Source organism: Chanodichthys erythropterus, chromosome 13 (assembly GCF_024489055.1).
Source record: "Chanodichthys erythropterus isolate Z2021 chromosome 13, ASM2448905v1, whole genome shotgun sequence".
Lineage (NCBI taxonomy): Eukaryota > Metazoa > Chordata > Actinopteri > Cypriniformes > Xenocyprididae > Chanodichthys > Chanodichthys erythropterus.
This window is the reverse complement of record NC_090233.1, coordinates 48,957,635-48,972,841: the sequence shown is the minus strand read 5'-3', so window position 1 is coordinate 48,972,841 and position 15,207 is coordinate 48,957,635.

The following is a 15,207-nucleotide window of genomic DNA, read 5'->3' as shown; positions in this document are numbered from 1 at the left end:
GTTTAATGCCAACTAGAATCTCGAGGCAGTAAGGACAAGAAAACGAAACAAAACGGCTCACACTACAGATGAAACCAGATCTTGGTTTTGCGCTGTTGGAGACGTGATGAGGAGGTCTTGAATCTAACCAGGTTCAAAGCTGTGCTGGCCAAGCGTATGTGCGACACTGAAGATGAGACAAGAAGGCTTTGTTGAAAAAGAAAAAAAAAAACAAGACAGAAAAACCAAATATTTTCAGAGGAGCTACAGGACATTTACAGCAGTATATTGGACCCCTGGGTGAACAAAACAAGTTTAGACCATAAATAGACAAATGCAACACATGCAAAAAGATGGAAACGCTTTACTGCATACATTGCAATAATGTTGCTTTGTTTTCAAACCATACATTAGGATGAATATGGATTTCGAATGTTTTGAAAGAAACTCAAGCCGAAACAGCTGTGTGTTGATAAAGACGACTAGCTATTTATTACGTACATGTGCCAAGTAAACCTGCAGAGCTTTATTTAAAACAAATTGTGTTAGAGTAAGTACCATAAACCTCTTTATGTAGTATTACTGTTGATGTTTAAAGATGTATATGTTTATTTCGCTGTGCTATTTATTTGTCATTTGCATTCTTGGACATTGTAGAGGATGCATTTTTTGCTCAAACCTGCTAAAATTACCAAAGTTTGTTGGTACTAAAAATAAATAGATAAATAAAAATAAAAATCTTTTAACTTCTTTTAATTTTTCTTTTAAAATATTGTACATTTCACACATCATTTTGGCCTCAAAATGTAGTTTAACAAGGAGAACTCAGATTATCCCGGTATATTTTTCTGTTGATATGAAAAATCAGCTAGTATATGTATTATACTATGTTATGATGAACTATATGCCTTTCTCCACTGCTGTTAAAAGCCTTTCTAAGGATACAGATTTTTAGAGGGCATCAGATGGTGAACGGGAACATGGTATGTGTAACATTAGCAACACATTATTAGCTGTTTGATAAAGTAGTCAAGCAAAAGACTAATCATAGTAATTACCGTTATGTGTCAGATGTTGTAAAAAGCAATACCATTGTGCAGCGTTTACCTCAGTAAGTTGACCGAGTGGATCTCTTGCATTTTTTCAGCTTGTGCGAGTGAGTGGAGGCGGGGTTAATTTGCATATTCATAGATACGAAGGGTGCATTCAAGCTATTTTAAGGCATTTTCACAGGAAAAAAACTTTTAAATATTTAAACATTTTAGTAATCAAATATGAGTTTTAAGGGATAAAATAATTGACTACATGGGGACTTTAAATTATTGCATAATACTTTTGTTTTACAGGGGTTTTAAAGAAATTTATAAATAGAGGATGCGTACACACTGCTTATTTCATAAATTTAAATTAATTAAAAATATAAAGAGACACAAGCATGCAGCCATCTTTAGAATTTTGTTATTGAACTTCAGTGTTTGTGGTATATTTCTGTATATTTCTCTGGCATCACTGTTGAAGAGTAATTAGCTGGTGAAGTGGATTTACTTATTGTACAGTTAAGTAAAGTTATCATGAGCGTTGTCATGTTTGAATGTCATTGCAAATGTCAGTATCCTGGAAAGATTTAAAAATGATTGGTTTCCATAACATCCCAGCTAGAATTTTTTTTCTTGGATCTACTCAATGATCACTCAACGATGCGAGCTAACGGCTGCGCTGAGAAGCGATGCGGAAAAAGCCAGACTTAAGATAGAGAAAAATACGGTGGCCCAGTAGTGCACAACACAACAAAATTAAAAAAAGAAAACATAAGTTCACAACACAACGGAAATGCTCCCGACCACTAGGGGGCTCTCAGAGCTCGTTAATATTAGTATTCCTTGCCAAAGTTCTATAAAGTCGACAGTCTTACAAAGATATCAACACCATGATTAGTTTTAAGTATGTAAACATTGTATATCGATATGAAATATTAATTCGAAATCACTTGAGTGCACAATGGCTTCATATTTATACCTGTGAATGATTTGACGCGCTACCACGGATGAAGGGAACGTCTGACAATTCCACCAAGTGGTTAAAACGTATAATTTGTATTCATTACAATGATTTTGTTTAACATTTAAAAACAGACATGTTCAAATTCCCAATCTTGTTACTTCCTATTGGTAAGACTGACAAGCTTTGGAATTTGAACATGTCTGTTTTTAAATGTTAAAAGTAATTTTAATGAGTACAAATTATATGTTTTAACCACTTGGTGGAATTGGTGGATGTTCCCTTCATCATGCACAGTGGTAGCGCGTCAAATCATTCACAGGTATAAATATGAAGCTATTGTGATTTTGAATTAATATTTCATGTCGATATACAGTGGTTGTATTGCTGAAACTAATCGTGGTATTCATATCACTGTCGACTTTATAGAACATTGGTAAGGAATACCAACAATACCGAGCTCTGAGAGCCCCCTAGTGGTTGGGAGCATTTCCGTTGTGTTGTGGCTTTATTTCGTTGTGTTGTGGCTTGTTTTCGTTGTGTTGTGGCTCGATTTTGTTGTGTACTTATGTTTGCTTTTTAATTACGTTGTGTTGTGCACTACTGGGCCACTGTAGAAAAACTGTTAAAAAGTCAAGGGTCAAGAGCCCAACTAAATCAAACACCGATCACCATGATGGTAACTTATAATGGTCAAACCAAACTATTATTTTCAATAAAACATCTACATCTAAACCTCTGTTAATTTTCAATAAGAGCTTCTGTAGAAATAAAGTGAAACTGGTTAGTAATAAAGCACAGAGCCATCTTCAGAATTTTGTGTTTGAACTTCTGTTTTTTTGTGGTATATTTCTGTATATTTCTATGGCATCACTGTCGAAGAGTTATTAGCTGGTGAAGCGGATTTACTTATTGTAGAGTTAACGAAAGTTATCATGAGCATTTTAATGTTTTAAGTGGGTGTCATAACAAATGTCAGTATCCCGGGAAGATTTAAAAACCATTAGTTCATTCGTAAATCTGTAAGATCATGCTGTGGAAATACAAACCGGAAGACAGAACACAACGAGCGCAGCGCTGTAAAGGGGCGGAGCTACATAAGCTCTACATGAAGCGCCTGACTGAACATTTTTAAGGTTCTATATAGAATGTTTACTCTCTGTTGTCGGACTGTGTTGATTATGACTGATTAAAGAGTCACGTACAAACAGTAAACCAGCATCTGTTCATCCAAACTTCAACAGGTTTACACGTCTCAAGAGATCCACGCTACAACGAGACTTTAATGAACAACACTGCTGAACTTTAACCCCGGAAAGCCCCCATGTGGCCTTCAGCACCACAGTTGTCCTGTTCGCTTTTGAACCTTTCCGAGGCTTTCATGCAGAGCACGTTCGGGGTGTTGAACCTCCGAGATTTTTCGGCTGAAGTGTGCTTTCTTTTTCCAGCGTTCACAATCAACAAATTTCATAACAAATTATCATAATTTAGTGTTATATAAAATTAGAAGACCTGTGATCTCTCTCAGAGTATTTGATACTGATTCTTGATTATTTTAATTCTTTATTTAATAGGACAATGCATATTAATGAATATAAGCATAAAAATACAAAATGCAAACATGCTGGATTATAGCATGATTGATGATTTACATTCGTAAATGGGACAAAACAGACTATAGAATTGAAAATATAAATGTTTATGTACCAACAAATTATTTTAGATTAATATTTCAAACATGTTCAGAGATATTCAAGTACGTTTTCATTTTTGTCCTTTCATTTTTTGGCAACAATGGCAGATGCAAAAAAAAAAGTGTACTGTAAGGTCAAATATTTATTATAAATATTGATAAATCTAGCATTCAACTTTGCTTAAGAAAGAATTGAGAATACACACGCTGTTGAAGAAAATGTTATGTTGTTGACAAAAAAAACAAACAATGTTAGTACAAAAGACAATTAATATCATATGAAATGCACAAAGTTTGATAATGATAGATGTTTATCAAATGCAACTGATCTTGACCTAAAACACAAAAGTTTGCCTTTATTTTATTGCATGAGCCAAACACTCATAACTCATGATGTAACAAGCCGTTTCCATGGAGTTTAATTTGGCAAATATTACCAGTCCCCATTTCAATATGACAGTGACGCACAACTTTGATCTTTTTGTGTAATTATTGTAAATTATATAAGGCAATATTTACCCTTCACCCAGGCAATATCTTCCTCAGTTTTTCTGTCCCAGCGTGACGGGAATAACCCAATTTGTCACGCTTGGTTTAAGGCAAACAAGCATGTCATTGACTAATGAACTATCATTTACAGACTGCTTTAAACAAAGAGTGTACACATTCACGCCGAGCTTTACATGCATTCAGCTGGAAATTACAGTACAAGACAGATGTCAATGTGTTTTCCGCATCACCGAACACAACAACACTCCTCAGGTCATACACAGGCCATATTGAGATTTGTGAATGCCAGATTTTTGATTTCCCATTTTTTCATATATATATATATATATATATATATATATATATATATATATATATATATATATATATATATATATATATATATATATATATATATATATATATATTCAACAAAAACTGTTCATCTTGAGTTCTGAGTAATAAGTTTGATGCTTGTCGCTATTCACTGCCATTATATGGACAAGCGCAGGTGGACATTTTTCTTTTTTTTTAATTCTCCTTTTGTGGTCCATAAAAGAAGGAAGGGCATACAGCATTATAACAACAACAACAACAACAACACCAGGGTGAGTAAATGATAACTTAATTTTCATTTTAGGGTAAACTATCCCTTCAAGGCATCAGAATACACTAGTCAATTTAGAGATTTTGCTTCCATCCCATCTAGAATTTTTTTTTTTGTACAAGTAATGTTTAAATTTTTTTGCTCGTATCTACTCAGCGATCACTCTGTGAGCTAAACAGCTATGCTGGGAAGCAAAGCGGGAAAAAACTGATTCCAGATAGAGAAAAACTGTTAAAAAGTCAAGGGCCCAATTAAAGCAAACACTGATCACCGTAATGGCGACTATATAACTTTTTTCAATAAAACAAAAACATCGAAACTTCTGTTAAACCTCTTCATTTCAGTAGAAATAGAGTCAAACTGGTTAGTAAGTAAGTAAGTGAAGCTGGTGATGCTGTTTGTGGAGTTAGGGGATAATGTTCCAACAATGTTATCGTTAAACATTTTTAGAATATTTTTAGAAAATGTTATCCTACATTTTAGGAAAACGTTCTCGGAACAAAAATAAAACTTGCCACTGAAAACATTACTAGAATAAAATAATTTCTAGCTGGGATGTCTTTTTTAGACTAATGGACAGAAAACATCCAGAAGACACATTTAAGTGTTTATTTTTATTACACGTATAAATCTAATACAATTACAATACAGATCTGTTTTCTTAAAATGACTTTTTTAAAGAAATGAGCCAGAAATCTCCACTTCAGTAGCACCAAACTTTACATTTTTATGGTTTCATTCCTGTCTATTTATAAAGTTTTTACAAAGTAGTTTGTTCATACATCAGTTACCTGATTTTTATATCATTGTATTCCTAAAAACATTTTTTTTTCTGGCTGTTGACATTATTTTCAGATTTATGGAGTGATAAAAAGAGATATCCACTAAAATGGAACATGAATTTGTCCACTGTTTAGATTTCTGTTCTGGAAATGTACACATATTAGTGCATTTTTAATTAATCATAACACTTCATAAAACATGTCAAATTTAATGTAGGCTAGTGTGATAAAGCAACAGGGGAAGTATAGTGATATCTATTTGTTTTTTTGTTGTTGTTGTTTTTTTGAAATCTTATTTACCTGTGGTGTCTTGCCTTAAAGACAGACACGTCAGCATTCGTGCCGTTTGGCGGCACTCATAGGTGTGAGAAAGTGAACATATTCTCTTTCTTTCAGACCAGCGCTTCAGGCTGCAGGTGGGGAAGAACACTGCGTTCAGCATGTGACCCGGTCATGCTAAAGTGGGAGGGTTTTTAGTCTAGTGCACTGTAGTATTTTTTTAGTTCTCATCGCTGTAGTTATCTGACATCACAGGTGCAAAGACATGTGGCCGTCTATCATGCAGCCGTCGCTGTGGCATGAGAGGCCTGAGGGAAACTCTGCTGACGTCGCTCCCACAGGGCCGGCTTGGATTGGCTGAGCAACGTTTGTCAATCTTACAGCAGCTTTCCCAACTAACCCTCTTAGCTGTTAGGTGTCTAGAGGAATAACTGCCATACTTCTCCTCACCTCTGAGCTGCTGAACTATGGGCGAGAAAATAAACGGCAGCCAGAGGACAGTGAGAAAATGAGTTTGATCCTTTTGACCTTTGAAACTGACTGGGGTTTGAAAGACAGTAATATTCTCGATTTGACTGCAGTGACACTATCGGATGAGATCAAAACTTCACTGTTTTCTGCAGAGCTTTGTTCAACTTTGTTTCAGAAATGACACATTTTGCAACATCGACACTGTTATTGAACTGAACTAAATCAACACTGAGTTGAATGATGACACTTTTGTCTTCTCTTCACTTATTCTTTTCCTGTTTATCATGAGGCTGCTATGAAAATATCTGTATTGTAGAAATTAAAGGTGCTGTAGAATGTTTTTTTAAAAGATGTAATATAAGTCTAAGGTGTCCCCTGAATGTGTCTGCGAAGTTTCAGCTCAAAATACCCCATAGATTTTTTTAAAATTAATTTTTTTAATTGCCTATTTTGGGGCATCATTAACTATGCACCGATGCACCGATTTAAATCTCGTGCTCCCCTCCCCGGAGCTCGCGCTTGCCTTAACCAGCATAAACACAGTTCTCAGAGCTAATATAACCCTCAAAATGGATCTTTACAAAGTGTTCGTCATGCAGCATGTCTAATCGCGTAAGTACAGTATTTATTTGGATGTTTACATTTGATTCTGAATGAGTTTGATAGTGCTCCGTGGCTAAAGCTAACATTACACACTGTTGGAGAGATTTATAAAGAATGAAGTTGTGTTTATGAATTATACAGACTGCAAGTGTTTAAAAATGAAAATAGCTACGGCTCTTGTCTCCGTGAATACAGTAAGAAACGATGGTAACTTTAACCACATTTAACAGTACATTAGCAATGCTAACGAAACATTTAGAAAGACAATTTACAAATATCACAAAAAATATCATGTTATCATGGATCATGTCAGTTATTATTGCTCCATCTGCCATTTTTCGCTATTGTTCTTGCTTGCTTACCTAGTCTGATGATTCAGCTGTGCACAGATCCAGATGTTACTGGCTGCCCTTGTCTAATGCCTTTCATAATGTTGGGAACATGGGCTGGCATATGCAAATATTGGGGGCGTACACCCCAACTTTTACGTAACAGTCGGTGTTATGTTGAGATTCGCCTGTTCTTCGGAGGTCTTTTAAACAAATGAGATTTATATAAGAAGGAGGAAACAATGGAGTTTGAGACTCACTGTATGTCATTTCCATGTACTGAACTATTACTTAGCTATGCCAAGATAAATTCAATTTTTAATTCTAAGATGATTTGACTTGTTTGAGTGGATCTTCATTTTAGTCATGATGCTGCACTTGAAATAACATGACTTTATTAAGAAATACTCCAGGTGTTTATTTTTTTTTTCTCTAATCAAACCAATTTGATCAAAAAAGTTTTTAATTGAAAGTATTTTTTATCATAATCAGTTTATCCGCTTGTTAAGTCATGACGTAAGGAACGTCGTTTCCGGGTCCAAGCCTCGACTTGTTTTACTTGAGATTGCCATCGACGGCTGTTTATGAGCTCTATTTATTCATATTAAACATCAATCTTTTTAAAAAGTTAAACATTTTAAACACTTACAGTCTACACAACAGTCTCCGTGCTCACAGCGTCATAGACATTAATATTTTAACGATTTATAAAAGATGAATCATTGTCTGGCCATCTGGAATTTTGGAATGGAGATAAAGGTTATGATTATAATTTTTTGTAGTATTACACCACATCGTGTGTGTATATTAGCACCATTTGTTGTTTTCTTGTGGTATGTGATAGAGCGTTAGGACCCGGAAGCACTGCCGCGTGACGTCAGACTTAACAACCGAATAGGTTTTTCTGCTGAGTCATCAGTATCACTTTTAATTTTGTAAGGGCCCTTTAACTAACCAGTTCTTGTTGATGACATCATCCTCCAGGAAGACACTTACAACAGTAAGTATCATAAATGGATCAGATGACCTGTGCTGTTTTGTGGTGTTAGTAGGCTGATGTTATTCGTTCAGAAATATTCATTCCAGTTTGATAAAGTTAGGCAAATGGAGTTTAAAAAGATGGTTTCACTTCCTTATTTTGCGGACACCCTCACCGTTTAAGTGAAACAAAAGTTAAATGTGTCTAGAATTGTTATCCTAGTTTTCAAATAACAGATATATATGAATATTTATTAATGTACCATGCTGAATATAAACCTATTTGAAAAATATTATTAGCTGATGCTAACTTGAGGTATTTTTTAAATATAAAGTCCAAATATTTTTATTCTAAAAATAAAGAATGTGATGTTCAGACCATGGTAACTACAGTAATTATGATACTTTCGAAGCAATGCAAGTGACTGGGGGTGTTTTACCCCACAGATTAGGTTTGTTTGATTCTAAAAATATAATTATATTTTCCTTAAAGCTGCAGTTTGTAAGTTTTGCGTCTTTGTCGCCATCTCTGTTTGAAACCTGCAATTGCAGTTATTTGTGGAATTATCATCTTTACGTGGGTTGTGCATCAGCACGACTCCTCAACGCAGATGAATCTAATGTTTGCTGTCAGTCAACTAAGAAAAAAAAGCGTTAAAATAAACTGTGCTGCCAATGATGATTAAATCTAATGATCGCTTAGCTCAGATCACGTCAAACCATGCAAATTATTATTGTTATACTTTGTTCTCAAATTGTTAATGTTAACAACATCAGCATTGCGTGACTACGTGTATTTAGTGTGTATTTAGCGTTACCTGTAGATTTCAATTCCTGCACAGTCTGATCTCTAACGTTAATTTGTCATACCATACAGTCCGCCATCAAAATTATAAGTTTAATTATTCCAGCTGCTGTGAGAAAAGGCTATAAATGCACATGCAATATAGCCTACTAGCTGGAACTCACTTTTCATGTAAACAGAAGTGACGTAATGACGCAAAGACAAACGGTGCTACGCTCGAATTTCCCGTGGAAATCCACCAGTACCACTTGAATTATAAAACATTATTACAAGCTTACCATTGTGAATCGGGCTAGGATAAGGAGATAGTTTTGATCACTGGCTGGTTATGAACTTGCTCAAAAATTGATTGTGGATCATTTTTAACCAAAAAAAGTTACGGACTGCTGCTTTAATGTTTTTTTTTCTTTTTTTTCTCCATTTTAACACCTATTTGCCACTTGTTTGCCACCTGATGTCACCTGGTGGAGTTTGGGTTCCTTGCCGCTGTCGCCTTTGGCTTGCTTAGTTGGGGACACTTGACATTTGATATTCAATAGTATTCTTGACATTTATTCAACAGTGCTTCTGATCTGCCTGCACTGACTCTATTATTTAAGAGCTGCTGTGCAGCCAAATTATGTACCAGTTATCAATGTAAAGCTGCTTTGACACAATCTGCATTGTAAAAAGCGCTACATAAATAAAGGTGACTTGACTTGACTTTAAATAACATGTACTCCTTAACTACAGGCCTTTCTATCCAAATATCATATATAATTGTGACTTTCTGCAAAAAGACAAGCTTTAAAACACTTTATTTCTTACTGCCAACTGAAAATTACATTGTGAAATCTGTTTTCTCTCAAGTACATCAACAGTGTAAGCTTTACAGTGAATACTTCTACATCACTCTTGTCTGTCATAGTAACAACAAAAACATATCTTGACTTTATCTGGTGGTTAGATTATTCTGGGAAAACAGTAGGTGGGCATTTTACCCCAAGGGGGCGTTTTCCCCAACTCTACCCTATATATCAGGTTTATATACAGTATACACACACTACCGTTCAATATTATATTATATTATATTATATTATATTATATTATATTATATTATATTATATTATATTATATTATATTATATTATATTATATTATATTATATTATATTATATTGAGAAAGAGAAAATTACAAACTGGAATATAATATACACATATCAATGGTCAATTGTATATTTTAGTTGGAAGTGTCATCTATCTAAATTATCAAAACATCCTAAAGCAAATATCATATCAATGACCAACATAAATTACATTTAAAAATCCAATGTAACTTATAATTTAGGATATACTATTCCTCCTCAATGGTGTCCATCCATCATAACTCTCTATTAAGATGATTGTGAAGGGCGCTGTGCATTTCAGCCGTGTTTAGTCAACTAACTGTAGCAACTAACGCTTACAGGCCTGAGGGTAAGTGACATGCTAATGGCGAGAGTCTCGACCCTTGACCTCAAACACCCTTTCATCAGGTCAGACCAACAACACCCGCTGCTTTAATCAAAGACACTCATATCTGCAGTTCCCAAGAGACGCTCTTTTTGCAAGAGCACAAAGAGCTGATATTATAATAAATCCGTGATGTTTACATATAAATTCATTTTGACATGAGAGCAAATGAATTAGATTTATCATATGCAGCTAATAGCATATTAACATTATTGACAGAAAATGGAACACCAAACACTTTCATTCGCTCGTATAACTAAAGGAAAATTAAGATGGATTGCATGAAAACATGTCTGGGTCATTATATTCACTTCAAAACTAAAAGGAAGAAATTATATTTTACTTACAGAAAAAGAAGGCTGTTTTAGGAATATGTTTTGCAGTGTGACATATTATTAGTATTTAACAGTTTAGCATCATTTATTTGTTAGATTATTTTATTACAGTAATGATAATGAGTAATTTCATTATGATAATGAGCAATTAAGTGGCGTAAATTTTCTTAATTTTCAAGAAAATAATGTCACATTGCAAAAAAATCCCAATAGTCCTAAAAAAATGGTCAAATTTAATTTTTATATTTTTAATTTTATTTTTTTGCTTTCAAGTAAAAAATGACTGAGACATGTTCTCAACATTAGAACAATAAACACTAAAAAGTATCAGTATAGATGCAATATTGGCATATTATTTTTAGATGACTGTCAGTCTCACTCTGTAATTTCACCACTCTCCTCAATGAACCTGATTCGTCTAGTGAGCATTTATTTAAATTTATAAAAGCATTTCAGATTTTGTTTGGCCTGACGGAACTTTACACGCTTCCCCCAAAAGTTCATCTTTTAATTAAGTCTGGAATGAGAAAGAGAACCAAAGTGTGAAAAGTTAAACCTCACAGCCCGGGAAATGCTAACATATGGACACCAGAGTCTTTGTATGAGTGAGATTACTGGTTATTTGGAAAGGAGAGAGAGTATGTTATAGTATCCTACCTGCACTTTCCCCCTCAACTGCCTGAAATGATGTTTATTGTGAACTGATCGCCCTTCCTGTGTTTTTGTGCAGTTTATATAAGCTAAAGAGTCATTTTATAGGCACCTATTATTGAAGGCCCTGAGAATCATGTAGTTAAAGGTGCACTGTGTAAATTTTAGGAGGACAGAAATGCTATATAATATAACTATGTTTTCAGTGGTGTATAAAGACCTTACGTAATGAACCGTTATGTTTTTATTACCTTAGAATGAGCCATTTCTATCTACATACACAGCGGCTCCCCTTACATGTTAAGTAGCCATTTTGCGCCGGCATGTTTCTACAGTAGCCCTAAAAGGACAAACTGCTCTACAGAGCGCGTTTGCTTTACTAGCTAATCTCTGCTGTCTCAGACGATGACATTTGTCCTGTGTTGGCCACCATAGCTTCTCAATATTGCACTTTGCAATCTCACCGCTAGATGCAGCTAAAATTTAGACACTACACCTTTATTTGATCAAATTACAGAGAAATGTGAAATATTATTACAATTTTATATAACTGTTTTCTATGTGAATACGTTTTTAAATATAATTTATTCCTATGATCAAAGCTGAATTTTCAGCATCATTAAAGGTGCAATATGTAATATTTTCTGTCCACTAGAGGTCACCAGAAGCCTATTCAAAACAAAAGCGTAGCTTGACGACGCCAAGTTTGAGCGCAGAATCTTGGGACGTGTGGTCTGCACCTCACAGCTGGTGGAAAAGAATTGGGATAGGGCTCGGGCAGAAATCATGTTCATGGATGCGATTATTAACGTTACTGTAGAATGAAGCAGAGCAGGAGCGAGTGTTGTTGGAGCTGAACGAGGAGCTGGAGCGATTGCGCGACACATGCCTCACGAGCAGCAGGACGCTTCCGCTTTTCCGGTCGTGAGTATGAGGTAACGCAGCTCTGTTTATCATATTAGATTGAGTGTGTTGAAATGATGTTATAACGTTACTCTGTACGTTCGCTCGTCGGCTGCTGTGAGACTCTGTTACACACTGCAGTAAGAAAGATCAGTTTTAGAATATCATATTAAATGCTGGATGGCTTGTGCTGATAAATGGCATGCAATTAATTTTAAAACATATTGTATGATGGAGAAAATTTTGTACTACTGTTACTAAAAATAAAGCTGCATCTATGTTAGCATCTTGACAAAATAGTGTTTTTCTCTGAGGCATGGTAAAGCATGGTACTCGCAAAAAATTCAGAAAATAAGATATAAACAATAAAACTAAACGCGTTGAACTATATAACAATTAGTTTTCTAAAGTGTCTTTGGCGTTTCCATGGTTTCTACAAAATTAAACCGGAAACGAGGGTAACGCGGGTATGACGCCATTGACAGGCGACTCCTCACACGTCCCGGAGCCTTGGTTAAAATTGCAATTTTCTCATGATTTACAAATAGTTGGAAACATTTGGGATATTGTAAGTACTCAAGTGAACAAAATATATAACACTGGCCTAATGGTTTTTGGATATTTTACTGCAAAATTCTCAAATATTGCACCTTTAATCCAGTCTTCAGTGTCACATGATCCTTCAGAAATCATAATATAAATCATATCAATGTTGAAAACAGTTGTGCTGCTTAATAATTTTGTGGAAACTGTTTTTGAAGAATGGAAAGTTCAAAAGAACAGAATTTATTAGAATCTGTGGAACAAGTGACACATTTGATCAATACATTTTTTTTTCTGAATAAAATAATTAATTTTAGCCCCTCAGATCAAGCGGTTCATGAACCGATCATCGCCTCTTACTATAAAAAAAAAAAAAAATGAATGAACCACATTTCAACCGCAAAAAGATGTCAGTACAAATCATTTTTTTAAAGCTGCGTTCATGTCACCTCGTATTTACCGGAATCTTGAAATGACAACACGTTATATTCGGAGCTGTTCACGTCCTTTTGGTCCTTGAACTGGGAATTATGCGTTTCCATGGCAGCACTGCCAACGCCTAAATGAATCTACAGCTGTCAGGTGGTACAGCGCGGCCACATGGTATATCTGGGAGCTTTCAGAAAACTCCCAGCTTACAAGCTGTAATTACGAGTTCTACGAGGACGTGAACGCTTTTTACAAGCTAGAATCTCGTAACTACAGGAATTACGAGGCCACGTGAACGCACCTTCAAGTCCACCAATGTTAAAGCTGCGTTCACTTCACCTCGTATTTACCGGTATCTTGAAATGACAACACGTGACGTTATATTCGGAGCTGTTCACGTCCTTTGACTGGGAATTAAGCGTTTCCATGCCACCACTAGTATCAACGCCTAAATGAATCTACAGCGGCCACGTGGTACATGTGGGAGCTTTCAGAAAACTCCCAGCTTACAAGCTGTAATTACGATCTCTACAAGGACGTGAACGCTTTTTACAAGCTAGAATCTCGTAACTACAGGAATTACGAGGCCGCGTGAACGCACCTTAACTCCCCTGACTACTTTGTCTGACAAAATGGGGGATTCGGCGTTATGATTGGTTAGATCGCCTGTCAATCAAACTCCCGGCGAAGGGTCAACGTACCAACTGAGCTACCGAGCAAATTTATTACGTTAGAAAATGCGTGACATATGGAGCTGGTTAAGCTATGCAAAGTCCAAAATATGTATTTGTTTTGAGATCATAATATTGAGAAGAGGAGACGTTTTTATTAATCCATAATCTGACCCTCTAATGAAGACCTGAGGCAAGGTATCCAAATAAGCTAATTGATTTTCAGTTAAGTGTTTGGATGCTAATATTTGGTATCATCGCAGTTCACTGGCACACGTCTGTGGAATGCTGGGAAGGGTTAATGTTTTTGAAGCCCGTCTTGGATGTCGGGACCCGAGGCGCCTCACGCCTTGGCGATGACCCCTGTGCTTTAACCCAGGCCTCCAGCGAGTCGTGCCCTGCCGTCGCTCCTAGCGACAGCCACCGTTCCCATGCAGCTGAGAAGAAGCGGCCCATCGGTGACCTGAGAAACCACTAAAAGGAGTCCATTGGATGTCTTGCTGTGAGTCTGCCGTCTACATATCTCTTTCCTTCTTTTGCGTGTTAATCATGTTTATATATCACTTCTTGAAGCTCACTTTTAGGCAGATATATTCTTTTTGCTTGAGGGTCAGATTCAATGATAGCTTATATGCTCATGTTTCCTCATGGATTTTTTTCCCTGGCTTGCTTAAAACGTTTATGGTGTGTATTCCGAACCGTGAATCTGCGATTTATGAGTGCTATACCACCTCTGACATAAATAGTGATATTTTAAGACAGTTTGTTAGTATTTGGTGTATTTCACTACAAATTACCCTGCCAAGTTCAGTTCCACCCACTGTTGGTTTAGGCTTTGAAGAAAACATTATGGCTCTTAAATAACAGAATTAATTTTTGTGATTTTGTTTGTTTATAATGTTTATTTTAACATTTTTATATATTTCATATATATATAATAAATCAATAAAAATGTATTAATATAGGCTATAATAAATATTTATTAATATCAATCAATAAATCATATATATATATATATATATATATATATATATATATATATATATATATATATATATATATATATATATATATATATAAAATATAAAAAATATTAAATTATTATGTATATAATGAATAAATCAATAAATATAAATAAATGAATAAATCATATAATTGATTTATATATTATT